Source organism: Gopherus flavomarginatus, chromosome 5 (genome assembly GCF_025201925.1).
Source record: "Gopherus flavomarginatus isolate rGopFla2 chromosome 5, rGopFla2.mat.asm, whole genome shotgun sequence".
Taxonomy (NCBI): Eukaryota; Metazoa; Chordata; order Testudines; family Testudinidae; genus Gopherus; species Gopherus flavomarginatus.
In genome coordinates, this window is record NC_066621.1 from 35,188,949 (window position 1) to 35,207,639 (window position 18,691).

Genomic DNA, 18,691 nt, shown 5'->3' on the forward strand with positions numbered 1-18,691 from the left:
GGAGGAAGGAGAAGCCGGGGTGCTCAGGACAGGTGGCAGTGGTGGAGCAGAGGTGCCCTGGTGGAGCGGAGATGCGCTGGAGTGGGGAGTAGTTCCTCTACCTCCCATTACTTCCTGCGCCTCCCCCCCATCCTAGCTCACCTCCGCTCTGCCTGCTCCCCTGAACGCGCAGCTGCTCCGCTTCTCAGCCCTCCCTCCCAGGCTTGTCACACAAGAAACAGCTGTTTCGTGCAGCAAGTCTGGGAGGCAGGAGAAGCCGAGCGGGGGAGGCGGTGGTGGTGGAGCAGAGGTGAGCTGGAGTGGGGAGCGGTTCCTCGACCCCCTGTTACTTCCTGCGCCCCACCACCCTAGCTCAGCTCCGCTCCGCCTGCTCCCTGAATGCGCTGCTGCTCCGCTTGTTTGCCCTCCCTCACCTGAGAGGAAGGGGGGAGAAGCGGACCGATGGCACACCAGGGGGAGCAGGCGGCGTGAAGGTGAGCTAGGGCGGGAGGTCGCAGGGGGCCCCCGGGAAGCAATGGGGGGAGGGGGAAATGCGGCACACCCGGGAGAGGAGGCGTGGCTGGGGATTGGGGAAGGGATTCGGAAGAGGTGGAATTGGGGCGGGGCCAGGAGCAGGGGGGCATGAAGAAAAGGCGCGGGTGGGGGGCAGGCCAAATTTTTTTTTGCTGGGGGGGGCCGAGTCCTAGAGCCAGCATGGCTACATGGGGGAAAATATTTAATAATGGTCTCTTCAACCTAGCAGAGGAAGGTATAGCACAATCCAGTGACTGCATACTGAAGCTAGAGAAATTCTAACTGGAAATAAGGCATCAATTTTTAACTGTGAGCGTAAGTAACCATTGAAATGATTTACTGAAGGTTGTGGTGGATTCTCCATCACTGACAATGTTTAAATCAAGACTGGACGTTTATTCTAAAAGATTTGCTCCAAAATTATTTTGGGGAAGTTTTATGGCCTGTCTTATATAAGAGGTCAGACTATTACAAATCTGCAAATTAGTTCTAACATTTCAGGAGGAAAAGCTAAGCACCTTTGTGGTCAGTTCAATGAAAAGGACTGCTTAGTGCACAGAGGTGGTTAAAAAATGCAAATACATATAAAGAGGGAATAGAGTATTTATTAAGAGGGTAATACAAATAATTAATGGATAGTAGGTGATTTCTATGGAAAAAAAATTACAGTGTGTTAGGAATGAATGGTACTATATCTCTTCATCTGACATGTGCTGTTTGATTTTGCTCATCTCATCAGAAAAAAGAACCAGCAACAGGTCTAGAGAAGAGCAACAACATTTATGCCAAGCTTTGTGGGCTCTATGCATGGAGAGAGTAGAATGACTATATTCATAGATTTATAGACTTTAAGGCCCAAAGAGACCATTAGATCATCTGGCCTGACTTCCTCCATTGTGTATGTAAGAGAATGTAATCCAGTTATTCCTGGAGATCAGAGTTAGGAGATATATATGTATCTCCTCTTCCTGATTTCCAAGGACCCTATATATAGGGTCATAGATACGGAGAAACATCCACCAGAAACCCCAGTTACTACAGGCCTGATGTGGAGTTCATAGAAGTGAGCATGAATCTTACCATTGATTTCAGCGGGCTTTGGAACAGGACCTATGTTTTATAACTTCACAACAGACAGCTGCCCATGAAATTAAATGGTGTCATGTTTAAAATGGATATAGGAAGATGTTTTTCTATGCAACATGGGACAAATGTGGAGTTCTCACTGCTACCAGAGCATGCACACCACTACTACTGTGGTTGTATGTGTCCTCTTTAAAAAAGGATTAAGTACCTACATGTAGAGCAATAGCCGTTGAAGTAACAAGAATTTTAAAAGCTCATATAAAAGTGTACTGGGACAACACCCCTTTGTGGCACAGCATAGACCCACGGGCACACTGCCTGTTACTCCCTTTGTCTGTTTCGTATAAGAAGCCACTCTCCAATCAGAATATTTTAAACGAAGATTCCGTCTGTGAGGAATATTCCTTAAGCCTCTTCTGGCAGTATGACAGATTAGTCCTTTGTACTTCAAGTCCAGCCCTTGTTCCCCTTGATTCAGGGTTCCCACAGATGACCTTCCTAGGTCTCTGTAGACAATTATGCAGGTTTCAGCTCCTTAGGCAAGAGTCCCACACCCCACCTCTTTGGCACCTGGCAGGGCTGGCCTTACCATGAGGCAAACTGAGGTGCCGCCTCAGGTGCCAGACTAGGGGTGGGGTGAAGGGACACCACTAGGAGCCAGAGTGTAGAAATGTATGTCTGCTGCTGGTGCATATGTTTTCTCTCTGCTCTAGATGCACAGAGATGGTGGAGTGCTGTGCTGAAGGAAGGACGGCACAAGAGACATAACAGGCAGGCAGGAGAAAAGATGAGAGTGAATAGCAGAAAGCAGCCAGAGCTGCAGGGAGAGAGAGGAGGAGCCTCTTATGTACCTCTCTAGCACCCCCAGGAGCCTGGACTAATTAACACCAGCTTCTCAGGGAGCTTTCTGTTTGCTGCTGCTTCCCTGAACCCTCTTGAGGCGAACAGGCAGTCAACTGAAGTAGTAGGAGCCAGTTAATCCCTTAAGACTCTGATATCTTCCCTCACTCAGGCCCTGCTACCAGCCTGCTTATTTGTCCCCTTCAATTGAGTGTTGAGAGCCACTATAGCTGGCAAAGAACAGCAGTCAAGAATGAAAGAAGAAAACACCCCTCTGGGGCAGCATTCAGAAAAAGAATGAAAGCAAAGGAAGATTGTCTATCTAAGCAGGAAGGAGCTCTCCTGAGATACATAGACACAAATGTTCATGGTGAACCTTCTGGCCCCAGTGAGGATGTCAGTGGTGAGGAGATGCCTGATCTTCCAGTTAGTCAGAGTGCAGGTGACCTGGCAGCTACTGCAGCATCCATATCTCCGTCTCAAATAGATGTAACCATGCACATTCCTGAAGAAAAGTGTAGATCAGAGAAGAATGTAGTGGAAGCGCAAGGAGACTGTGGACCCACTTGAGCAGTAGCCTGAGGGACTTCTTTGTACTGCATGGGCCATAGCAAGTGAAAAACTTCATGTTTCCCAAAGACAATGAAAATAGAAGTTTCCATCCAACACATTACTGGTGTGAAGTCCCCAGTGGTGACAAAGTGGAGAGGCCATGACTTATGTACTCAAAAACCCAGAATGCTGAATACTGTTTTTGTTGCAAACTCTTCCAGTCTAATGCTCCAGCCACATTGGGTTCTACAGGAACAAAGGACTGGAAAAATCTGGCAAGAAATTTGGCATGCCATGAGATGGCAGCAAATCACCAGAGAGCATTCCATAGGTGGAAAGATCTTGAGATGAGACTAAGATTAAAGGCCACCATAGATGATCAGCATCAAGAGAAGATTGTGTCAGTATCTTTACTGGCAAAATGTCCTGAAAAGGCTAATTGCCATTGTGAGAAAGACTGCTACCAAAAACCTATCACTGTGTGGCACTTCAGATCAGCTGTATGTGCCAAACAATGGAAACTTCCTTTAAATTGTGGCACTGATGGCTGAATTTGATGCTGTACTCCAGGAGCATCTAAGAGTCACCACCAAGAAATGTACACACACCACTACCTTGGAAAAAACAATTCAAAATGAGATCACATAGTTACTGGCAACAAAAGTCAAGTACAAGATTGTGGCAGATCTGATGTCAGCAAGATATTACTCTGTTATTCTGGACTGTACACCTGACATCAGCCATGTTTTTAATGACTTTAATGGTGCATTTTGTAACAACAACAAAACCTAGTGAAAATGTCCCTGCAATGGTGACTGTCAGAGAGCATTTTCTAGAATGTATTGGCATTGATGATACTACAGGAGCTCGTATGACAAATGTGCTTCTTAAAAAGCTGGAAGATATGGAAATAGTGATAGCTGACATGAGAGGTCAGGGCTACGATAATGGTGCCAATATGAAAGGACAGAACAGAGGAGTGCAAACACAGATCCGAGAGTAAAACCTTTGAGCTTTTTTTGTCCCATGCAGTTCTCATTCATTGAACTTGGTGGTCAGTGATGCAGTGTCAGCTTCCAGTGAGGCTGCTGAATTTTTTAATATAATTCAAAGCATCTATGTATTTTTCTCTGCATCAACTCATCCATGGCAAATTTTGAAGCAACATTTGGGAACATCCTCTCTGATACTGAAACCACTGAGTGCCATATGGTGGTAAAGTCGAGAGGAGGCGATAAAGCCAAATTGGGAAGATAGCTGATGCCATAGTTGCCATTATGGAGGATAATGCTATGACAGGAACCGTTCGTGGGAGAACAGTGGTAGAGGGAAATGGAAACACCAGAAACATACATAACTTCAAATTTTTGTGTGGCTTAGTGTTGTGGCATGACAGACTGTTTGAAATAAATGTAAGCAAGAGACTCCAAGGTGTTGACCTTGATACATCTGGAGCAATGGAACAACTGGACAAAGCAAAGTCACACCTACAGTCTTACCGGTCACATGAGGGATTTCAAAACATTCTGAAGAGCGCACAGAAGTTGGCAGATGAACTTCACACTGAAGCGATTTTCCCACCCATTCAAGAATACAAGAGTCACTGAAAAAGAAGGCATTTTGATTATGATAATCCCATAAGAGACCCCAAACAACAATTCAAAGTTGAATTCTTTAACCAGGTTCTAGATTATGCAATACAGTCATTTGAAGAACATTTCATGCAGCTCAAGGAACACAGCAGAATATTTGGGATGTTGTATGATATTCCAAAACTCCTCGCTGTACCTGAAGAAGGCCTACACCAGCAATGCAGGACACTAGAGACAGTGTTGACACATGATCACATGCGCAAACTGAAAGCCCTTTCAAGATACATTTCAGCAGGATCAACTCCAAAGGCTGTTCCGGAATATATGTGCACAAATAAGATGACCACCTTCTTTCCAAATGCTTTTGTTGCTCTGTGCATACTTCTAACACTTCCTATAACAGTTGCCGGTGGAGAACACAGCTTCTTCAAGCTGAAGTTAATAAAAACATACCTACTCTCCACAATGACACAAGAGAGGCTGGTCAGTCTTGCAACTATCTCAGGAGAGCATGAGCTAGCCCAGATTGTAGACCTTCAGGAAACAGTTCAAATCTTTGCAACCAAGAAAGCACAGAAAGCACCACTCTAATTATTCAAACATTTAAAATGCCACTGTTTACTATGCAGACAAGAAAAGTTACATTTGCTGTTCAGGTGTTTGAAAGTTAAGTGTTACTTAAAATTTTTGAACAAGGTATTTTAAGTTGTTAGTTCTCCTTTATTGGGGTAGGTAGCAGAGCAGTACCATGAGAGGAGTAGAACAGGAAGAAGGCAGAATTGAGACTTTTCAAAGTTTTGGCCCAAGCGAGAGGGCAAGGGGGCACCATTTGAGCTCCCCACCTCAGGTGCCAAAATGTTGTGGGCTGGCCCTAGGACATGGGCTGTGTTTAGGGTCATGTTCCACCAGGTCACCAGTAGCTCGTTTCCAGTCCTGGATTTAGGGGCCCATAAGCCTCCTTCTGAGGCTGTACAGGCAGGACAGCTTTCTTCTCCCTCTGATGTCTGCCCTCTCTCCTCCTAGGCCTTCCACAAAAGACACTCTCCCTCTTACAGCTCTACTGAGAACTGAGGCCCCTTTCTCCAGCTCTCCCTCTGCTGAGCTCTCTTCAGCCTTTTAAATAAATTACTCATCTGATCAGGACTAGTTTTGGGGAAGAGGGATTCGCTTATCTGGCACAGGTATGGCTGAGCCGAGTGATCTTAAAGGACCAGCCAGACAGCCTGTGACAAAGAATTTTAAAATTCTCACACTTCACAAATTGATGGTCAGCTGGGGATGAGAAGTAATTCCTAGACTCATAGACTTCAAGGCTAGAAGGAATCACTATGATTATCTGTGCTGACCTCCTGTGTTATGCAGCTGAGAGAATTTTGCCTACATATTTCTGCCTCAGGCCCTGCAACTTGTGATTGAACAAGATTGTATCTTCTTGAAAAAATATCCAATCTTTATTTAAAGATGCCAAGTGATAGAGCATTTACTAGATCCTGAGATAAGCTGTTTCAATGGTCAATTACCCTCATTGCTAAAAGTTAGCACATTATTTCCACTCTCAACTAGTCTAGATTCAACTTCCAACATTTGGCTCTCATTATGCTAGATTAAAGAAGAATTGACCCACCAATGTGATTTGAATATACAACCTTCTGATCTAGAATCAGCTATGCTACTATTGTACTGCAAGGTCCTATTTGTTTCTTCTACTTTACCATATAGAGTACACCATTATATGTCTGAGCAGATGAATTATGGGAGCTTCTCCATTTCTCTGACCATTGCCAAGCTACGGTCGGTGGACCTATAGTCTGATCCAGTAAAGCAGATGGAATAATACTGGACAAGATAGCTCATTGTTTGCTGTGTTATTATAGCCATGTTGGTCCCAGGTCCAACACTTTTCACAAAATGATCACTCCATATCTGACCTCTCAATCCTTTCCTCAAAGGAAAGATGAGCCTGGGAACTTAAATTCATAACTTTGCTTGACACCAAACATCATGGTCTTAATAAAGACACAGGATTTATGGCTTTTTACAACAGTCTTTTTTTGTCCTATGACTGCAAAGGTATTAATGGGCCACTTTACCTTGAATAGTTCTTTAAAATAAGTGTAAATGACTTATGCTAAACAATCTGTTTTACTTTGTACTTAGCTGTGATGCTCTGAGCACCTTTCCAAGCCCTGAAGAAGAGCTCTGTGGAGCTTGAAAGTTGAACCAATAAAATATATTACCTCACCCACCTTGTCTCTTTAAGATGAACCATTGCTAATTCTGGAGTTGAAGCAGGATGGCAACTTCTGTTTCCTGTGGGAACAAGAAACCATCTTCCTCCTGCAAGGTAAATTTGATGATTGTGTTTTTCAGAGGAAATGGATGCTGCCCTCTCTTTGAACAATAAGACTATGTTTATGTCATGGAGGTCATGGAATTCATGGAATTTTTGACTTCCAGAGACCTCTGTGACATTCTCTGCTTCAGCCCCAGTGGCTGCAAGACTCTGGAGCTGGCGGCCAGCAGGGCCCTGGCAGGGTTCCAGCAACAGGTGACATCAGCAAAGGGGGCCCCCTGCAATGTTCCAGTGACAGATGACAGACTGCTGAGGGGGTTCTCCTTGGGATTCCAGTGACGGGCGACAGACTTGCAGCGGCAGTGGGGGAGAGAAAACCTCGGGCAAACGGCTGGGGTTGTCCTGTTTTCTCTTTGGGAAATATGTTCACCTTGCAGCTCCCAGCTGCCACAGGCAGAGGAGGAACTGGCCCCACATCTCCCAGCAGGGGAATCCATGGAGCTTCAGCAGCAAAAGTCACAAACAGGTCATGGCTTCTGTGAATTTTTGTTTATTGCCTGTGACATCTCCATGACTTTTACTAAAAATAACCATGACAAAATCTTAGCCTTAACAATGAGTGATCTGCAGGGCCCAGACTGCTGACATGGTGCAGGTCCCCCTTGTTTCCAACTACTACATTGCATTAAAACTCAGTTAAAAATACTTAAGATACTTTACTAATGTTGTTTTTCCACACAGGCAATTGCTGTAGCCACTGCAGGAATGTTATTGGATGGGAGGGGAAGTGCCCATGAGACAATTAATTAAGATTGGCTCCCCACAATGAACACATTTAAGAACCTCTGCAGTGAAGAATCGGAGATGACGAAAGCTGGTGGATGTTGGACCTGAGATCAATACAAAGGGATTGCAATGAAATGGCTACCCCAAAAACAAATTGCTTAGTTCTGTAGGACGTTTTGGCAAGGAAGAATCTAGGGGGAGTTTGAGGTCCCAAAGTTTCAGTATCTACATAAGTGTCCTGCATCATCTAAGAAAGAATTATTGACAACCAGGGGATATGGTGATACTGTCTTGCATTTTAGCTTAGAATCATGTTAAATTACTGCAACCTTTGCAGCTAGGTGTGATTCTCTGCCCAGTAGCAACATCAGATAAAGAGTCTGGATTCTTGGCACAGGAGTGTCATTAATTTGTTTGGACATTTTAGAAAAGGCAAGTACCTTCTAGCCTGCTGACTAGATGGCAAGCGGTTGATGGTAAGTTCATTAAAGACAGTTTGTTTAATCAACCAGGTTAACTGACAACTGGTGAAATCGGAAATGTTTTTTTGGTTGGAGATGGACAAAGGGTCAGATTTTCATAGAATCAAAGAACCGTAGGGCTAGAAGGGACCACATGGGTCATCTGGTCTAATCCCCTAACAAGATGCAGCATTACTTGTGTCAAACCATCCAAGACAGATGGCTATCCAGCCTCCTTTTGAAAACCTCCAGTGAAGGAGCTTCCACACGGTCCCTAGGCTGTCTGTTCCTGAGATTTAATCTAAATCTGCTATGCTGTAGTTTGAACCCATTGCCTCTTGTCCTGCCCTCTGTAGCAAGAGAGAATAACTTTTCTCCATATTTTTATGGCAGCATTTCAAGTATTTGAAGGCCCTATCATGTTCCCACTTAATCTCGTCTTTTCCAGACTAAACTTACCCAGTCCCTTCCACCTTTCCTCAAATGGCTTGTATTCCATCCCTTTGATCAACTTCGTTGCTCGCCTCTGGAACCTTTCCAGTTTTTCTACATCCTTTCTATACACTGGTGACCAAAATTGGACACAGTACTCCAGCTGAAGTCTAACCAGTGCGGAGTAGAGCAGTACTAGCACTTCCCGCGACTTGCATGCTATACTTCTGCTAATGCAACCCAAAATTCCATTTCCTTTTTTTTTGCAACAGCATCACATTGCTGATTCATGTTGAGGTTGTGATTCCCCACAACTCCCAGATCATTCTCAGCTGTGCTGCTGCCATTCCAGTTTTCCCTCATTCTATACTTGTGCATTTGTTTTTTCTTCCCTTACACCTTACATTTGTCTTTGTTGAATTTCATTTTGTTTTCTATAGCACAGTTCTCCAATTTATCCCTTTGAATCCCTTTATATTTTAGCTCTATCCTCCAAAGTGTTTGTAAACACTCTCCCAGCTTTGTGTCATGTGCAGATTTGTTCAATATGCTTTATTCCTACATTTGTACTTTAATAAAGATGTTAAATAACACTGGACAGAGAACAGATCCTTGCTAAACCCCACTGGAGATCTCCTTCCAGTCCATTAACAGCTATTCTGGATTGCTTAACCAATTATGTATCCACTGAATGGTAGTTTTACTGAGCCCGCATTTCTCCAGCTTACTTATCAGAATGTCATATGAGACTATGTCAAAAGCCTTTCTAAAATCCAGATCTATTATGTTCACCAAATTCCCCCATCCACCAAACCAGTTACCCTGGCAAAGAAGGAAATCAAGCTGGTTTGGCATTATTTGTTTTTAGTAAATCCCTGTGGGCTGCTAGTGGTTACCCCTTCATCCTCCAGGTATTCACAAATTGACTGTTTTATACATTGCTCTAGTAGCTTCCCAGCTATTGAGGTGAGGCTGACTGGTCTATAGTTCTCTGGCCTCTGCTTTTTCCCTTTTTGAAGATATGTAAGTGACTGAATCATAGAATCGTAGAAGATTAGGTTTGGGAGAGACCTCAGGCGGTCCTTCAGTCCAACCCCCTGCTCAAAGCAGAACCAACACCAAATAAATCATCCCAGCCAGGGCTTTGTCAAGCCGGTTCTTAAAAACCTCCAAGGAAGGAGATTCTACCGCCTTCCTAGGTAACCCATTCCAGTGTTTCACCACCATCCTAGTGAAATAATGTTTCCTAATATCCAACCTAGACCTCCCTCACTACAACTTGAGACCATTTCTCCTTGTTGTGTCATCTGCCACCACTGAGAACAGCCGAGCTCCATTCTCTTTGGAACCCCACTTTAGGTAGTTAAAGGCTGCTATCAAATCCCCCCTCACTCTTCTTTTCTGCAGACTAAGCAAGCCCAGTTCCCTCAGCCTCTCCTCGTAAGCAGGCTGGCTCCAGGCACCAATGCAACAAGCAGGTGCTTGGGGTGGCCAATGGCAAGAGGCGGCATGTCTGGCTCTTCAGCGGCAATTGGGCTGCAGGTCCCTCAGTCTGTCTTGCAGGGAAAGACCTGCTGCCGAATTGCGGCCAAAGAATGAGGCGGTGGTGGTAGAGCTGCTGCCGAAGTGCTGCTGATCGCGGCTTTTTTTTTCCCGCCACTTGGGGTGGCAAAAATGCTAGAGCTGGCCCTGCTCGTAAGTCATGTGCCCCAGCCATCTTATCATTTTTGTTGCCCTCCATTAGACTCTCTCCAATTTGTCCACATCCTTTCTGCAGTGGGGGGCCCCAAAACTGGATGTAATACTCCAGATGTGGCTTCACCAGTGCTGAATGATGATGCAGTGCCGACTGAAGATTCAATTAGGTGTCTAATGGAATTTTCGAAAACTTTTAGGTGTCTAACTCCCTTTGAAATCTTTGGAAGCTAGGTATCTTAGCTGTATAGGCATTTTTGAAAATCCTACTCGGTGCCTATCTGAATCTTCCAGCACCTAATACCTTTGAAAATGTGATCCTAAATGCCTTAATGCTGTAGGTCCAATTTCTAAGATTCTAGGAAAGCTGGAGAGAGAAAGAGAAGAGCATGGCTTGATATATATGAAATATCTTGAAAGAGAGGTGTGACAAAAGTATAGATTTTCTTCTCCAATAGTAGAAAATGCAACTGAAAAACATGTAACAGCTCCATAATAGTTTTAAATGTGAAATGGTATGTATTATAGTCTAGTTTGTACACTTGATCATATGAATCCTGCCTCATTGACTTAGTGGGGCCGCTTTTGTGAGTTCAAGCGCTCATCAGCATCCAGGCTGCAAAATTTAGCCCTCTGGTGGGGAATTTCATCTAGGCACTAGAGGGTGCTCACATTATACCCTGAAAAACTGGGATTGGTAAACCTTGTAATTAATGTAACTATATTTGCTAATCATAAATTACTACATTATTTCCTTTGTGTGGCAATGAGTTCCATGTTTAATTCTATGTTCCACTTAATGCTTTTGTCTGTTTCAAATTTGCCCTGCTGGAGGACGCAGAAAAGGTTGTGGACACAAGTTCTAGCAGCTGTTTGTCTTTTTTGGCCTTTAATATCCCAGAAAGGGCAGATGTCCTTAATTTCAGTAATTCCTACTTCACTTGTGATTCTCCCCCCATCAGAATCATGGAGGCTTTTGATACCTACAACCCAAGGGTGTTTCATGTAGTAAATCATGATCTATTTAATTTCTCGTCAGAAAATGACCATTGTGCCAATCCAGTGTACAGTGAAATCAATGGAAAGTCACCCATTGACTTCAACGGCCTTTGGATCAGGCCAAGAAGAAGGAGTTTTCATACCTCACCCTCTGCTGGGGGTTGAGTTCTACTGCTGGTTTGGCCAAAATATTAACCTCCTGCCTCGTGTTATTATAGCAAAGAAGCCACTCGCTTTTTCCTGTTGGAGTTCTGAATGGCTAAAAGTGATACATGAGGCCTGGTCTACACTATGCTGTTAAACCAATTTTAACAGCGTTAAATCGATTTAACGCTGCACCCGTCCACACTACACTGCTCTTTATATCGATTTAAAGGGCTCTTTAAATCGATTTCTGTACTCCTACAAAACGAGAGGAGTAATGCTAAAATCGATATTACTATATCAGATTAGGGTTAGTGTGGACGCAAATTGAAGTTATTAGCCTCATTATTTTACAATAGCTACCCACAGTGCACCACTCCAGAAATCGACGCTAGCCTTGGACCATGGATGCACACTACTGAATTAATGTGCCTAGTGTGGACACGCACAATTGACTTTATAATATCTGTTTTATAAAATCGGTTTAAGCTAATTCGAATTTATCCTATAGGGTAGATGTAGCCTCTGATTCATAGTTTCATTGACTTTAGAGCCAGAAGGGACCTTTGCAGGCCCTTAATTTTTACCCAAATATTACTATATAAAGCCCAAAGACTTTAGTTAGACTAAAGCATTTCAGTCCTCAGGAGACTAATGTCATGCCACAGACAGAGAACAGGAGAGACCAAGGTACCATCAATGCCCAAGGCTCCTGAAATGGCAGGGAACTGATTGGATGAGCCAGGCCCAGCACATGATCCATGCCTCATGCTGCAGAGGAAGGTGAAAACACGTAAAGTTCCTTGAGTTAATGCTGAGATTATCTATTTCAGGAAGAAGATGGCCCTTGCCCTTCATGAACATTTGGATCACATTGCTCACAGATGGACACATCCAACTGCAGCTGCTTTGGGGTGGAGAGGCAGGCATGCACAGTGAGCTGTAGGGATGATGCTTAGTGCATTTTTCTCAGCATGGCTGAATTGCTGAGTTGGGCACAGTGAAGGTGAGAATGGTCCAGTGATTCAGGTACTATCTTGAACCATAAGAGACCAGGAAGCAAGTCCCATCCTTGCTACAGTCTGTATGTGTGACCTTGGACAAGTCATTTAGCTGCTCCATGCCTCAGTTTCCCATCTGCCCTACCTCATAGGGTTGTTGTGAGGACAAATTCATTAAATATTTTAAGGCTGTTAGGTGTTATGGTAATGAGGAATATATAAGTACCTTGGTTATCTAGAAGATAAATTGGGGCTCATCAATTCTCTCTTTGGTCAATCAGGAAGAGTCAATCAGCAGATAACACCTGAGCAGACAAAATGGTTGGGGGAAATCACACCCTGGTGACTGAGTTTGTTCTCTCAGGATTAACAGAAAGCTCAGAGATGAAGGCCATCTGCTTTCTGCTCCTCTTAGTGATGTAGCTGATCACCTTGGTGGGAAATCTGGGATGATCATGTTGATCAGAGTCGACCCCCGGCTCCACACCCCTATGTACTATTTCCTCAGTAATTTGGATTTTGTGGATTTCTGCTACTCCTCAACCATCACCCCCAAGATGCTGGTGGATTTCCTAACTGAGAGGAGAGCCATTTCATTTGGTGGGTGCATCGCACAGCTGTTCTGTTTTGTGCTCACAGCGAGTGTTGAATGCCTCCTGTTGGCAGCGATGGCCTATGACCATTACGTCACCATCTGTAACCCACTACTCTATATGGTCATCATGTCCCGCAGGGTCTGTGCCCAGTTGGTGTCTGGCTTGTATCTCATTGGCTTTGTCCATGCACTGGCACAAACTATTTCCACCTTTCGACTGTACTTCTGCAGCTCTAATGTCATCAATCATTATTTCTGTGACATCCTCCCACTGATACAGCTCTCCTGCTCTGATGCCTACAGCAATGAGATAGTGCTTTGTACCTTTGGTACATTTCACGGCATCATCACCTCATTGGAGATTCTGGTTTCCTATATCTATATCATCTCCACCATCCTGAGGATCCGCTCCACTGGGGGCAGACGCAAAGCCTTCTCCACCTGTGACTCCCACCTGACAGCTGTCGTGATATTCTATGGCACCACAGTCTTTATGTATGTCAGGCCAATTTCTAGTTACTCGCTGGACCGGGACAAAATAATCTCAGTGTTCTACACAGTGGTGATCCCCATGCTGAATCCTCTTATCTACAACCTGAGGAACAAGGAGGTGGAGGATGCCCTGAAAAGGTTATTAGACCAAATAACAGTTTCTTGACAGGTGTCAGTGCACCAAAAATGTTGGTGAGATAATAAAGAAAAATCCTTGGGCTGAGTTTATTATTTTCTCTATTTACTTCATGTAACTTTTGGGTATTGTCTGGTGTGAAAATCCATGGTAATCAGAAATTGAATAGACCTAAATTAAAGAGAATTGGATTCACTTTTTCACCCTGATCCTGAACATTAAGATGAATGCAAGCATATCTGCTAACATACTTCAAGGAGCCTTCATGTACCTAATATATGAGGCACACATATGGCCTAAAGGAATAAGTACAGAAATGGAAGTCCTAAATTTGAACCACTGGCTGTATTTTGCTGCTTCATATAAAGCATTCATTAAAGACTCTTTATAAAGATTATAAAGATTCATTATTTATTTCAAGAGTGGAACTGAGTCAAAATCAGAATTTCCACCCCTTCAGTGGAGATACCATGGTGCATCGTGGAATGTGTAGTCCAAGCAAGAAGCCAGGCCCATCAGAGAGAATAGGGTAATGAAGCACGCCAAATACAACTCCTGTAAGTCTCCATGGCACCCTAGCCAGATGCAATATAGTGTCAAATTGACTTGAAACATTTTTTTTGTTGAGTTCAACCAACCAAAGTGTTTTGATTCAGGTTGTTGGAAAATCAACAAAATAATAGTAAAAAAATGTCTACAACATCCATTTCTCACCAGCTCTACTCTTGACTTAACTTTGGAGAGGTAACATGGCATAGGGGTGCTAAACATTATTACATAGCCATTAACTGTGGGACTCTCTGCTGCTGGACAGTGCTGAAACATGTGGCTGAGCAAGAATATTTTTAAAGCTTATTATGAAACAATCCTCCCTTTAAGATGGAAGAAAGATGTGTTGACCCTAAGTATCATGAGGTAGAGATAGGCCCCTCGCAAACGCTACATGATATCTACTGGTGCTGGTACAATCTATACTGGGGGAAATTAGTCAAGTTACTTACCAATTCTGTGCTACAAAATTCCTCTATCTTACAAAATATTTGCACAGACCATGAATTCATATCCTACAGCTGGATTTTGTATGAGAGTCCTCTAAATACTAAAAGTGGAAATTATAATAGGATTCTTTCTTTCTTTCTTTCTTTTCTTTCTGTCTTCTAGGGATCCCATACTAGTCTTTACCATAAGACAATTACATACATACACTCAATTAGCAGGTTTCAGAAGGGTAGCTGTGTTAGTCTGTATCAGTAAAAGCAATGAGGAGTCCTTGTGGCACGTTAAAGACTAACAAATTTATTTGGGCATAAGCTTTTGTGGGATATAACCACTTCATCAGATGCATGGACTAGAAAATGCAGTAAGCAGGTATAAGTATACAGTAAATGAAAAGATGGGAGTTGCCTTACCAAATGGAGGGGTCAAGGCTAATGAGGCCAATTCAATTAGGGTGGATGTGGCCCATTCCCAGCAGCTGACAAGAAGGTGTGAGTATCAACAGAGGGAAAATTATTGTTTGTAGTGACCCAGCCACTCCCAGTCTTCGTTCAGGCCTAATTTGATGGTGTCAAGTTTGCAAATTAATTCCAGTTCTGCAATTTCTCATTGAAGTCTGGTTTTGAAGTTTTTTTGTTGATGAATGGCAACTTTTAAGTCTGTTATTGAGTGTCCAGGGAGATTGAAGTGCTCTCCTACTATTTTTTGAATGTTACAATTCTTGATGTCTGATTTGTGTACATTTATTCTTTTGCATAGAGATTGTCTGGTATAGCCAATTTACATGGCAGAGGGGCATTGCTGGGACATGATGGCATATATCACACTGGTAGATGTACAGGTGAATGAGCCCTTGATGATGTGTCTGATGTGGTTGAGTTCTATGATCGTGTCCCTTGAATAAATATGCAGACAGAGATGGCAACGGGGTTTGTGGCAGGGGTTGGTTCCTGGATTAGTGTTTCTGTTGTGTGATGTGTAGTTGCTGGGGAGTATTTGCTTCAGATTAGAGGGCTGTCTGTAAGTGACGACTGACCTGTCTCCCAAGGTCTGTGAGAGTGATGGATCGTCCTTCAGGATAGGTTGTAGATCCTTGATGATGCGCTTTAGAGGTTTTAGTTGGGGGCTGTTGGTGATGGCTAGTGGTTTCTGTTACTTTTTTTTGTTGGGCATGTCCTGTAATAGGTGACTTCTGGGTACCCTTCTGGCTCTGTCAATCTGTTTCTTCACTTCTCCAGGTGGGACTGTAGTTTTGAGCATGCCTGATAGAGATCTTGTAGGTGTTTGTCTCTGTCTGAGGGATTGGAGCAAATGCAGTTGTATCTGAGGGCTTGGCTGTAGACAATGGATGGTGTGATGTGGTCTGGATGAAAGCTGGAGACATGTAGGTAAGTCAGGGCTCAAAGAGTGTGTCAGTATAAATTTATTCCTATGCTTCTTCAGGGAGTTTCTTGAGCAGATGGTGCAGTTTCTTTTGGTACCCCTCAGAGAGATCGGAGGGTAATCAGAGGGTACTACAAGTCTCCAGCTAAATGCCTCCTGTCTCACTCCTACATACTTCTGTAAAATTACAGGAAACTGTACTAAGATCCAACCCATAGATTCAGCATGGATTACTCCTGGCAGCTGCAGGGCTGGACAGTTTCTGACTTGTGCTCAAGCTGGCTGCCAGTTTTGTACTCCTGATAGAACTCACTACTAATTGGTCAGGAGTTTCCAGCTTCTCATTAAGGGTGTATGTGTCTACATGCAGGAATGTCTGCCCTAATGAAGTCTTCCATACCAGCCCCATGGTTGCCAACTTCCTACCCTCCCTCTAGCGAGCTGAAATAGCAACTACTTCTTTGCAGAGAAGAAAAGAAAAGAAAAGAAAAGAAGGTCACACTGTGAACTGGTAAGATTTTTTTTTTGTCAAAATGGGGTTTTCAGCAAGTAATGTCATTTCTGTAAAAATCAAAAATTTTGAAAAATGTGTCGTCAAAAAAAATTTGTTTAAAAAAATGAAACATTTTGATAATGTCAAAATGTCCAGTTTCAACATTTTTGGAGTGCAACATCATTTCAAACAACTTTTTTGAAAAAATATTGTTTTATATGAAAATTTTCAAACACTTTATGAAGGTCAAATCAATATGAAATGTTTCATTTTTTCCTGATATTCAATCTACATTTTCCCCTTCTTAATTTAATCTCATTACGGCAAGTTACCATTGAGAAGCACAGTTGTAAATATAAAAATATAATGAGCAAGAAAACAGCCATGCAGTGGAGAAAGGCAGAGTCAGTGATGGCCATGTTCAGGAGGTAGAAGATGACAGAGTTCCTCTTAATGAGAAAGCCAAGGAACCAGAAGACGATCCCATTCCTCAGCAGGCTGAACAGTCAGATGAGCAGAGAGATGGTGCTGATCACAAGTAGAGGAGTTACTGCTGTATTCCAAGCAGGACAGTTAACCCTATGTTCAGATAGGTCCGTAACATTGTACCCACTGGAATTGTTGGGGAGTGAGCAGTCTCCCCGTCTCTTCTGTGTTGGAGGCAGGCTCATCATGATCAGCTCTGTCACCATGAAACCTCCGCTGCTGGTCTTTTTCTCTGCCTCTTCCTCTTTCACCCCCACCCCCCAAAGGAGATGGATACGAATCAGTGACTCTGACATACCGAGGGCTGTGCCTGGCTAGTAATGGCAGCCCCACCCCAGCCTCAGGACATGCCCGGCTCCAGGTACCAGCCGAGCAAGCTCGTGCTTGGGGCGGCAGATTCTACTGGGAGGCATTCTACCCAATCCTAGGGGGGCAGAGCAGGTGTTTTTTATTTTTGGTTCCCTGATCTGGCAGCCCACGTCCTTCCCTCCCATCCAGCCGGAGCGGTGCAGAGCCCTCCCGGCAGGTGGCGCAGAGGTCGGGGCTGCGGGGTGAGCGCCCGCTGAAGCTCTGGCCGCCCTCCTTCTCTCTCTCTCTTTCTCTCTCTCTCTCTCCCTCCTCCTCCCCCTCATTAGACCGCGTTCGCAGTCTGCAGCACAGGGAGTTCCCCTGAACCCTGGCTCTGGCTTTTTGTTTTGTTTTTTGTTCCTTGCTTTGCCGACCGTGCCATTTCTCCCGCCTCCCCCTGCTTTGCTGCTCCTGCCGCGCCATTTTGGGGTTTTTTTCCCTCCCCTGCTTTGCCGCTCCGCACAGTGTTGTTATTTATTTTTCCCCCCTGCTTTGCCGCTCTGGCCGTGCCACAGCTTTTTTTTCCCCCTGTGCTTTTGCGCTCCAGCTGCGTCTTGTTTGTTTCCTGCCCTCCCTGCTTTGCTGCTCCAACCGTGCCATTTTCTGGTTTTGTTCCCCCCTCCCCCTGCTTTGCTGCTCTGGCAGCCCCCCCTGCCCCTGTTTTTTTGCTTGGGGCAGCAAAAAAACCAGAGCCGGCCCTGCTCAGAAGCAGGACTGTTGAGCCTGATTGATAGGTATTCAGGTAAACTGCGAGGGTATTTCTGGTGCAAAGGTGACTGAGCCAGTCTTTCTTCTCTGGGGACCTCAGGGCACAAAAGAACATGTGTTTCATGGAATCCCCTGATGAGAAATGAGTTTAGGGGAAGTCCTGGATTGTATGGAAGTGTTTGCTGCAGAATTTGTTTGAGCTCACTTGGGGGAGGCCAGGGCCGGATTAACCTTTTGTGTGCCTGGAGCCAAACATATTTGTGGGTCCCCATGGAGGCAGTGCAGCATGGTGCAGGCAAGTCAGTCCCCAGAGCAAGGGGCCAGCCAGGGGCAATGAAGCATGGCATGGCAGGAGTGGCCCCACTATGCCCAGCCCAATGCAAGGGCACTATTTACAAACCAGCAATTGCCAGATGCACAGTGGCCCACCTGGCCCTGTGCTGCCTGCATGCCCCTTTCCCTCGGGGGCAGGCCTATGCTCCACCACACAGCCCAACTCCCCCAGATTCCTTATGACCAGAGCCCTTCTGGACCCACTATGCCCAGCACCCTACCTAGATCCCTCCACAAATGCACAGCGCCCTGCACAACACCACCACTGCTCACAGCCTCACCACAACTGCCCAGCACCCCCCACTCCCTAGTGCCCCCACTCCCTAG

General features: G+C 44.5%; 1 protein-coding gene and 1 pseudogene across 2 annotated transcripts in view; both read left to right on the forward strand.

Moving 5' to 3' along the window:
- KDM2A (lysine demethylase 2A) overlaps positions 1-18,691 on the forward strand; it is a 601,751-nt gene that overhangs the window by 309,502 nt on the left and 273,558 nt on the right. The window lies entirely within an intron of this gene.
- Positions 12,713-13,647, forward strand: LOC127052566 (olfactory receptor 1038-like; annotated as a pseudogene).